Genomic DNA, 10000 nt, shown 5'->3' on the forward strand with positions numbered 1-10000 from the left:
CCGGGACGTTGGAACTTAGAATTTTTTCGCACTGCTACGAAAAGGCCGAAAGATCCCCTCCAAATAACTCGTTAAAAAGTGTTAGAAGGTACGAATATTTTACAAGAAATCGTTATAACTCGATAAAATACGTCGGGATTAAGCGTTTATATCGTCGGCAGACGGATATAAAAACGTTTGGACCGACACGACCGGTCGTTGGAACATAGAAAAATTCCGAGCCGGTACGTTGGGACTTAGAAAAATTCCGAGGGCGAAAAAGTTTTTTCGAGTTTATTCGTTAAAAAGCGTTACAAGGTATGAATTTTTTTGCATAAATCGACGTAACTCGACGAAATACGTCGGGATTAATGGTTTATTTCCGTCCGAGAACGATTTTTAAAAACGGACCTATGCGGCCGGTCGTTCGTACTTAGAAAATTTTCGGACCGAACACTCTTTTTCGATTAATTCGTTAAAAAGCGTTATAACGTACGAATATTTTTCAAGAAATCGTTATAACTCGATAAAATACGTCGGGATTAAGCGTTTATATCGTCGGCAGACGGATATAAAAACGTTTGGACCGACACGACCGGTCGTTGGAACATAGAAAAATTCCGAGCCGGTACGTTGGGACTTAGAAAAATTCCGAGGGCGAAAAAGTTTTTTCGAGTTTATTCGTTAAAAAGCGTTACAAGGTATGAATTTTTTTGCATAAATCGACGTAACTCGACGAAATACGTCGGGATTAATGGTTTATTTCCGTCCGAGAACGATTTTTAAAAACGGACCTATGCGGCCGGTCGTTCGTACTTAGAAAATTTTCGGACCGAACACTCTTTTTCGATTAATTCGTTAAAAAGCGTTATAACGTACGAATATTTTTCAAGAAATCGTTATAACTCGATAAAATACGTCGGGATTAAGCGTTTATATCGTCGGCAGACGGATATAAAAACGTTTGGACCGACACGACCGGTCGTTGGAACATAGAAAAATTCCGAGCCGGTACGTTGGGACTTAGAAAAATTCCGAGGGCGAAAAAGTTTTTTCGAGTTTATTCGTTAAAAAGCGTTACAAGGTATGAATTTTTTTGCATAAATCGACGTAACTCGACGAAATACGTCGGGATTAATGGTTTATTTCCGTCCGAGAACGATTTTTAAAAACGGACCTATGCGGCCGGTCGTTCGTACTTAGAAAATTTTCGGACCGAACACTCTTTTTCGATTAATTCGTTAAAAAGCGTTATAACGTACGAATATTTTTCAAGAAATCGTTATAACTCGATAAAATACGTCGGGATTAAGCGTTTATATCGTCGGCAGACGGATATAAAAACGTTTGGACCGACACGACCGGTCGTTGGAACATAGAAAAATTCCGAGCCGGTACGTTGGGACTTAGAAAAATTCCGAGGGCGAAAAAGTTTTTTCGAGTTTATTCGTTAAAAAGCGTTACAAGGTATAAATTTTTTTACGGGAATCGTTCTATCTCTATTAAATACGTCGGGATTAAACATTTTTATCGATTTTTTCAAAAAATTAGCGTTCGTCGAACTGACACGACTGGGATATTTTTCTAATTTTTTCGTTAATTAACGTTACAAGGTATATATTTTTTTGCATATTTCTACTTATTTTAACGTATTGTAATTGATTATAAACTTATTTTTTGTCCGTATTCGATAAAAGAGTATGTTTACTGATGCAATTTTTCGGTGAAAAAAAAAATTAATTTTTTGGTAAAAATGCATTTCTATTATGTTAATAAAACGTCTGGTAATGTATTTCGATGGTTGGATATTGGCTTTGTATAGTAGTGATCGAGCGTTCGCGAGACTAAGTTCCAGCGTCCCTTCCGAACGGTACGTTGCTACGGAGGTTTTGCACCGTAAGCGCGCGGCCGCTAGCCCGGCCGGCGCCGGCCTTCCGGCTGGCGCTTTCGTATCTATAAGAGAGACGTCGAGCCGGACGGTTCGGTCGGAACAGCGTTGAGCGCGTGGCTATTCTACGGCCTCGGTTGAGAATTCAGTCACCGCTCCTCGAGTCTTAGTGTATTTTACGCTATTTCTCGACTGTTCCTCCGTTCTCGTTCTGGTTTTTTCTCTACACTGCTGCGCCGCGGGTCGCTGTCCTGGACGTAATGACCAAATATCGTGGCAAGGTTCCCCTGAGTCGGGAAGCTGGTGACCTGTGTGTACGTATTCTAACAAAAATTGTTAGATGCGTGTGTGCTTGTACTAACTGAGCATCGATTCATGAAAAAGAGTATAACCGTCTGCTTTCTATAAAAACTTCTGCTTTCGCAGAAGTATCCGATGAGGCGGTAGGAGCGTACTATCTTTGCGTAGTATGTCTTCTGCCGAAAATGTTCTACCGATTGAAAGAATATTCTTACGGTATGTCCAGCGCGACGCACTGGGATACGCGCTTGTTCGTTCAGCGTGAGGTGCGTATACGTGCTTTACCGCTAAGATATTCTAATAAGTCTTTTTACACGAAGACAGCATTATGGAAATGTTCCTTTAGAAGTACGATTCTAAACATTTTATATAAGACTATGAGAAAGAGAGAGAGAGAAGAGAGGAGGTGGAGTTGAGAATTACAAAGTGGCTGCGAGCGGCGTTCGAAGATTATTACTGAACTATGGGTGTATCTCGAACGTCGCTAGGAGATATATTTTATAGATATATCTATCTTAAGAACGAAAAGTCTCGTCGTACGGTGCTTACGTCCCACCTACGACACGAAGAGAACTTAAACGAAATTTATAAGAATTGTTATACGAATAAGATCCCTGGTTGATCCTGCCAGTAGTCATATGCTTGTCTCAAAGATTAAGCCATGCATGTCTCAGTACATGCCGCATTAAGGTGAAACCGCGAATGGCTCATTAAATCAGTTATGGTTTCTTAGATCATACCTACATTTACTTGGATAACTGTGGTAATTCTAGAGCTAATACATGCAAACAGATTCCGACCAGAGATGGTAGGAATGCTTTTATTAGATCAAAACCAATCGGTGGCGGATGGCTCGTCTGTCCGTCCATCGTTTGTTTTGGTGACTCTGAATAACTTTGTGCTGATCGCATGGTCATCTAGCACCGGCGACGCATCTTTCAAATGTCTGCCTTATCAACTGTCGATGGTAGGTTCTGCGCCTACCATGGTTGTAACGGGTAACGGGGAATCAGGGTTCGATTCCGGAGAGGGAGCCTGAGAAACAGCTACCACATCCAAGGAAGGCAGCAGGCGCGCAAATTACCCACTCCCGGCACGGGGAGGTAGTGACGAAAAATAACGATACGGGACTCATCCGAGGCCCCGTAATCGGAATGAGTACACTTTAAATCCTTTAACGAGGACCAATTGGAGGGCAAGTCTGGTGCCAGCAGCCGCGGTAATTCCAGCTCCAATAGCGTATATTAAAGTTGTTGCGGTTAAAAAGCTCGTAGTTGAATCTGTGTGTCACAGTGTCGGTTCACCGCTCGCGGTGTTTAACTGGCATTATGTGGTACGTCCTATCGGTGGGCTTAGCTCCTCGCGGGCGGTCCAACTAATATCCCATCGCGGTGCTCTTCACTGAGTGTCGAGGTGGGCCGATACGTTTACTTTGAACAAATTAGAGTGCTTAAAGCAGGCTACCTTCGCCTGAATACTGTGTGCATGGAATAATGGAATAGGACCTCGGTTCTATTTTGTTGGTTTTCGGAGCCCCGAGGTAATGATTAATAGGGACAGATGGGGGCATTCGTATTGCGACGTTAGAGGTGAAATTCTTGGATCGTCGCAAGACGGACAGAAGCGAAAGCATTTGCCAAAAATGTTTTCATTAATCAAGAACGAAAGTTAGAGGTTCGAAGGCGATCAGATACCGCCCTAGTTCTAACCATAAACGATGCCAGCCAGCGATCCGCCGAAGTTCCTCCGATGACTCGGCGGGCAGCTTCCGGGAAACCAAAGCTTTTGGGTTCCGGGGGAAGTATGGTTGCAAAGCTGAAACTTAAAGGAATTGACGGAAGGGCACCACCAGGAGTGGAGCCTGCGGCTTAATTTGACTCAACACGGGAAACCTCACCAGGCCCGGACACCGGAAGGATTGACAGATTGATAGCTCTTTCTTGATTCGGTGGGTGGTGGTGCATGGCCGTTCTTAGTTGGTGGAGCGATTTGTCTGGTTAATTCCGATAACGAACGAGACTCTAGCCTGCTAAATAGACGTAACTTATGGTATCTCGAAGGCCCCCGGCTTCGGTCGGTGGGTTTTTACTACCAACGTACAAACAAATCTTCTTAGAGGAACAGGCGGCTTCTAGCCGCACGAGATTGAGCAATAACAGGTCTGTGATGCCCTTAGATGTTCTGGGCCGCACGCGCGCTACACTGAAGGAATCAGCGTGTTTTCCCTGGCCGAAAGGCCCGGGTAACCCGCTGAACCTCCTTCGTGCTAGGGATTGGGGCTTGCAATTATTCCCCATGAACGAGGAATTCCCAGTAAGCGCGAGTCATAAGCTCGCGTTGATTACGTCCCTGCCCTTTGTACACACCGCCCGTCGCTACTACCGATTGAATGATTTAGTGAGGTCTTCGGACTGGTGCGCGGCCAATGTGATAAGCATTGCCGATGTTACCGGGAAGATGACCAAACTTGATCATTTAGAGGAAGTAAAAGTCGTAACAAGGTTTCCGTAGGTGAACCTGCGGAAGGATCATTAACGATACGATACCAAAAGAATTTGACTTGAACACATATAAAAACTATGAAATATATATCACAATGGTCGGTAAGGAGCCGTACTCCTCCTGTATCGACGAAAGTATATACGACGTATTAACAAGCTATATACTTTAACAAACGAAAACGCCAGGGAGCTTGGCAACCTCCGTTGGCACGAATAGAAATATTCTTAAGGAGGAGACGACCCTCCAGCTACGGAATTATACGAAGAGAAGGTGGCACTCTCTCTCGATCATCGGGATGAAGAGATATATATATACAAGTATAAAAACGAAATGCGAATGAAACTTATTCGAGGCGCCTGCGTGAGGTCGTAAACAGAAAGACCCGCCGTCTCCGAAATAAAACATATAACATATAATATATATATATATATATGAAATTCTAATAAAAGGGAACTCTAGCTTCGAAAGAGCCAACAAAAGTTAAGGCTCGATATCAAACGAAAAAATTACGATGGAAACCAGGTGTAAAGAGAAATGCAGTCGTGGCGCCTGCGAGAGGCCGTACACAGAAAGACCCGCCGTCACGATCTCGTATTTCGTATTTGCATCGTGGAAACCGTACAAACGAAATATAAAAGTCCATGCAAACTAATAAGAAAATCTCTAAAGTGCCTCGTGTCGGAGTGATCATGCTCGCCTATTCTCTTCTATGTTTCGTGGTCTGTATTGCGTTTGTTCTCCTCCTAGCAACGGGACATATCGAAGACTCCTCTTTGGGATCGAACGAAGCGTCTAGAACGAGTCGACGAGAGCGAAAGAACTTGTAGCGAGTCGCGCAGAGCGAAAGGATACCGATATACATCTTCGAAGGTTCTCTTCGAAGATCCATGGATACCTTCTGCGTCGACTTCTCTCGTCTCTTTCATCGAAACTCTCGTCGTTCTCGAAACGTGCTTCCTACCCAAAGGGCGTGTGCTCTTCGTATGTCGTTTCGTTCGAAATAACGAAACCACGTGTAACATACTCGTGGATCGGGTAACCTAGAACGAAGACGCATCGCGTGGATGTTGGCCCGCTATGCGACGATGACCGATGATGATGATGATGATGATGATATGATGATGATGATGATGATGATGTCGATGTCGACGACGACGACGATGAAGACGATGTGTAGCAACGATTCGTAACTAGTCTAGCCGAAGTTCGTTCAGAGGGGAACGCCGCCGGCTTCGAAGCCTCGATGTCGTGAGTCGGACACCCGTGCCGTCGCTAGAGTTTTTCAAACTCTGCTTCTGGATATTGGGACGAAAGACCGCTCGAGGACGACGACAGCCGTGCGTGCGTATCCCATCGAATTTTTTTTACACCACCTGAACGAGACTAAAGTTTCGTCTAGTTGATCGTCTACCGTCGCATAATGTATATTATATACCGTTCAGAGGGGACCGGCTGTCTATCCTCGTTGTCGTGAGTCGGACACCCGTGCCGTCGCTAGAGTTTTTCAAACTCTGCTTCTGGATATCGGGACGAAAGACCGCGCGAGGACGACGGATGCGAGTCCCATCGAATTTTTGACTTACACACTACCTGAACGAGACTTAAAGTTTCATATAATATACCGTTCAGAGGGGACCGGCTGTCTTTCCTCGTTGTCGTGAGTCGGACACCCGTGCCGTCGCTAGAGTTTTTCAAACTCTGCTTCTGGATATCGGGACGAAAGACCGCGCGAGGACGACGGATGCGAGTCCCATCGAATTTTTTATTTACACACTACCTGAACGAGACTTAAAGTTTCATCCAGTTTGTCGTCTATCATCGCATATATAATATACCGTTCAGAGGGGACCGGCTGTCTATCCTCGTTGTCGTGAGTCGGACACCCGTGCCGTCGCTAGAGTTTTTCAAACTCTGCTTCTGGATATCGGGACGAAAGACCGCGCGAGGACGACGGATGCGAGTCCCATCGAATTTTTGACTTACACACTACCTGAACGAGACTTAAAGTTTCATATAATATACCGTTCAGAGGGGACCGGCTGTCTTTCCTCGTTGTCGTGAGTCGGACACCCGTGCCGTCGCTAGAGTTTTTCAAACTCTGCTTCTGGATATCGGGACGAAAGACCGCGCGAGGACGACGGATGCGAGTCCCATCGAATTTTTGATTTACACACTACCTGAACGAGACTTAAAGTTTCATCCAGTTTGTCGTCTATCATCTCATATATAATATACCGTTCAGAGGGGACCGGCTGTCTATCCTCGTTGTCGTGAGTCGGACACCCGTGCCGTCGCTAGAGTTTTTCAAACTCTGCTTCTGGATGTTGGGACGAAAGACCGCGCGAGGACGATGGATGCGTGTCCCATCGAATTTTTGATTTACAAGACACACACTACCTGAACGAGACTAAAGTTTCATCGAGTTTATCGTCGCATAACCCGTTCGGAGGGGACCGGCTGTCTATCCTCGTTGTCGTGAGTCGGACACCCGTGCCGTCGCTAGAGTTTTTCAAACTCTGCTTCTGGATATCGGGACGAAAGACCGCGCGAGGACGATGGCTGCGAGTCCCATCGAATTTTTGTTTTTTTTTTTTTTTTTTAAAGAAAAAACACCACCCGAACGGAGATGTGTTCTATCTTTCGTCGATTTTTCATGCTTTCAGTCGGTCGCGTGGTCGCCATCCGTTCGGAGGGGATCGCCGGCTTCGAAACCTCGATGTCGTGAGTCGGACACCCGTGCCGTCGCTAGAGTTTTTCAAACTCTGCTTCTGGATATTGGGACGAAAGACCGCTCGAGGCGGACGGCCGCGCGAATCCCATCGAATCTTTACTATCACCCGAACGATGGAGAGATGCACGCGCGCTGTTTCTTGAATAATTGGACGAGAGAGTAGAATCAAACACATATATAACATGGGCTAGCCACCGTGCTTACTCGTTCGCGAGATCGTGTGCTGTACAGAGGATTCAGAATCGGGTGTATATATCCCCGTCGTTTCCTGACGAACGGAGCTTCGATCTCGATGGTTGTTATATATCATAATGTACTTTACGCCCGGCCGGCGAACGCGCGTATCTTCGCGCGTTCGTCGTTTTCTTTTTTTTCGAACGTTTTTGTGTCGTCAATCCTATGGCGACTTCTGCGCGTTCGATTCCCGTTGGTCGAACGTGACGGAACTCGGCTTCGCTAGAACCGAGAAGAGTACATTTGAGTATTGAACTGTTGTAAATTTATAAAAGATTACCCTGAACGGTGGATCACTTGGCTCGTGGGTCGATGAAGAACGCAGCTAATTGCGCGTCAACGTGTGAACTGCAGGACACATGAACATCGACATTTCGAACGCACATTGCGGTCCACGGATACAATTCCTGGACCACGCCTGGCTGAGGGTTGCTCACGTAAACCTAAGACTGCTTGCGTTGCGTATCGTTACTCTCCGTATCTGTCTCTCTCTGTCCCTTCTTGCCTTAACAACCCGCCGTCGTTCTTCTTTATATAAGAGAACGTTTCAGAGTCGGACGAAGGTACAAGAACGAGGATACGAATAAGAGCGGACGGAGAGAACATACGCGACGTACGAGCGATTGTTGGACGCTCGTCGGCGTTCGTCGCGGTCGTGCAGAGACCGTGCAAGTCGTACGCATGCTCGATATATAATCTATCGTGTTCACGGGAGACTACGAAACTCTACCTCTGTCTCTCTCTGTCCCTTCTTGCCTTGACAACCCGCCGTCGTTCTTCTTAAAAATTATAAGAGAACGTTTCAGAGTCGGACGAAGGTATACGAAGGGATACGAATAAGAGCGGAGAGAACCGGTCACGGACCTGCGTGAGTGCTCGCGGCGTCGTGAGTCGTCCTTACGAGGGCGACCGCCCGCTTATGCACCGCTTCGTGTATCGGTTATCGAACGTATATACTCGTAGTGTTCTCCTCGTGACCGATTTTTTTTTCATATCAGGCGATATATGCTACGTTTGCCGGTGTTCGACGCACGAAGGTCCGCGCCCCCGACGTCGTCTTAAAAGAATATTATATTTGGCGAGACTGAGAGAGAAAGCAAATATGGGAACTCGGTCGAGAGAGGAGAGAAGAGAGAACCAAAAAAAAAACCTAAACTCGATGGCGTGCGAAACTTTGCCATAATCTACCGTCTTTTCTTAAGACTCTCGTACAGCCCCAGGGATCGAATGCCCACTCCGTCTCTTCGCGAAAGCGACTGACAACAACGAGGACCGTCGCATCGATGGGTCGTCGTTGCGTTTTACACGCTCTGTGCTTTTTTACAAGCCCCGAAAGTATCAGCCGTAGATCCGGGAACGCACACGCGAGATTTCTTCGAGCGCTCTGACGACTTAGGGAGGTATGATCCCCAGCGTCGCGCGGAGATCGGAGAGTACACGTACTCGTATCGGGACGAATTTTCCCCGTCGTCGTGTATCTCTCTGCCCGCGCGCCTGGCTCCCGAAAAGCCACGTTCGTCGGAAATCTTACATATTATATATGTAACGCGTGTGCGAACTAGCGTGTGTCTAAGATCGGCTATACACGGGTGCTGCTGTAACTACAAGCTCGAGGTGTTTTCCGCAGCGTTTCTGTACCCGAGGAAGATGCGCATGTGAGTCCGTTACGAAGTTGTTCGTACGGTCGTCGTCGTCGGAGAGATCGTAGACGAGGAAGAAGACGATCCCCTTTGGCGAGGCTCGAGAAAAAAACTTTGAGAGAGACGAGGTATACACGCGCGTACGACTATGTCGTGCGCGCGTGTGATTTTTTTTTTATGGCAATTCGACGCTTCGAGAATAGAGAAAAGAGAGTGTTGGTCATCCCATGCCTCTTCGTCGTCTATCGCTGGACCGCGCATCCTAACGTCGCGCCGGTCGTCCAGTCCCCGAACACACACACCCACCCGACGGTACGTCTCGCTCGCTTTTTCACTTGCGTGAGTTCCCGTACCGGGAACCGCTGGAATCGTCGAGAGAAGAGAAACGGCTGTAGGAGAAAAAGAGGACGGACGTTAAAAACCGGACGATCGTTACACGGATGTCTTGCGTGAGTCTTAGCTCGAACATGATACGACGAACGAAGTTTGGCACTTTGGCGAGATGCATAAAACGCTCGTACATACATACATACATATATATTGTATATCGAATAGAGAGTGTTCTCCTTCTATTCGAATTTTTTTTCTCTTTGAGGCGATTTTCGCACAGAGAAATACACACACACACACCACCTTCTCTCGCACCGAATCTTTCCGAGCTTTCGTTTTCTACGAGTCTACGCAAAACACGACACGAACGAATTTTCGTTTCGCGTCGTGACGTTG

At 46.5% G+C, this 10000-nt stretch overlaps 2 non-coding genes across 2 annotated transcripts; both read left to right on the top strand.

The window, feature by feature from the left end:
* The first annotated feature begins 2778 nt into the window (after window positions 1–2778).
* Window positions 2779–4701, top strand: LOC126876877 (small subunit ribosomal RNA). Its single transcript, XR_007694593.1, has one exon. It is a non-coding gene; the product is annotated as a small subunit ribosomal RNA (ribosomal RNA).
* A 3210-nt stretch (window positions 4702–7911) lies between these two features.
* On the top strand, window positions 7912–8066 carry LOC126876864 (5.8S ribosomal RNA). The gene has a single exon (XR_007694580.1). It is a non-coding gene; the product is annotated as a 5.8S ribosomal RNA (ribosomal RNA).
* Window positions 8067–10000: the final 1934 nt, after the last annotated feature.

The sequence above is a fragment of the Bombus huntii genome, unplaced genomic scaffold, assembly GCF_024542735.1.
Source record: "Bombus huntii isolate Logan2020A unplaced genomic scaffold, iyBomHunt1.1 ctg00000101.1, whole genome shotgun sequence".
Lineage (NCBI taxonomy): Eukaryota > Metazoa > Arthropoda > Insecta > Hymenoptera > Apidae > Bombus > Bombus huntii.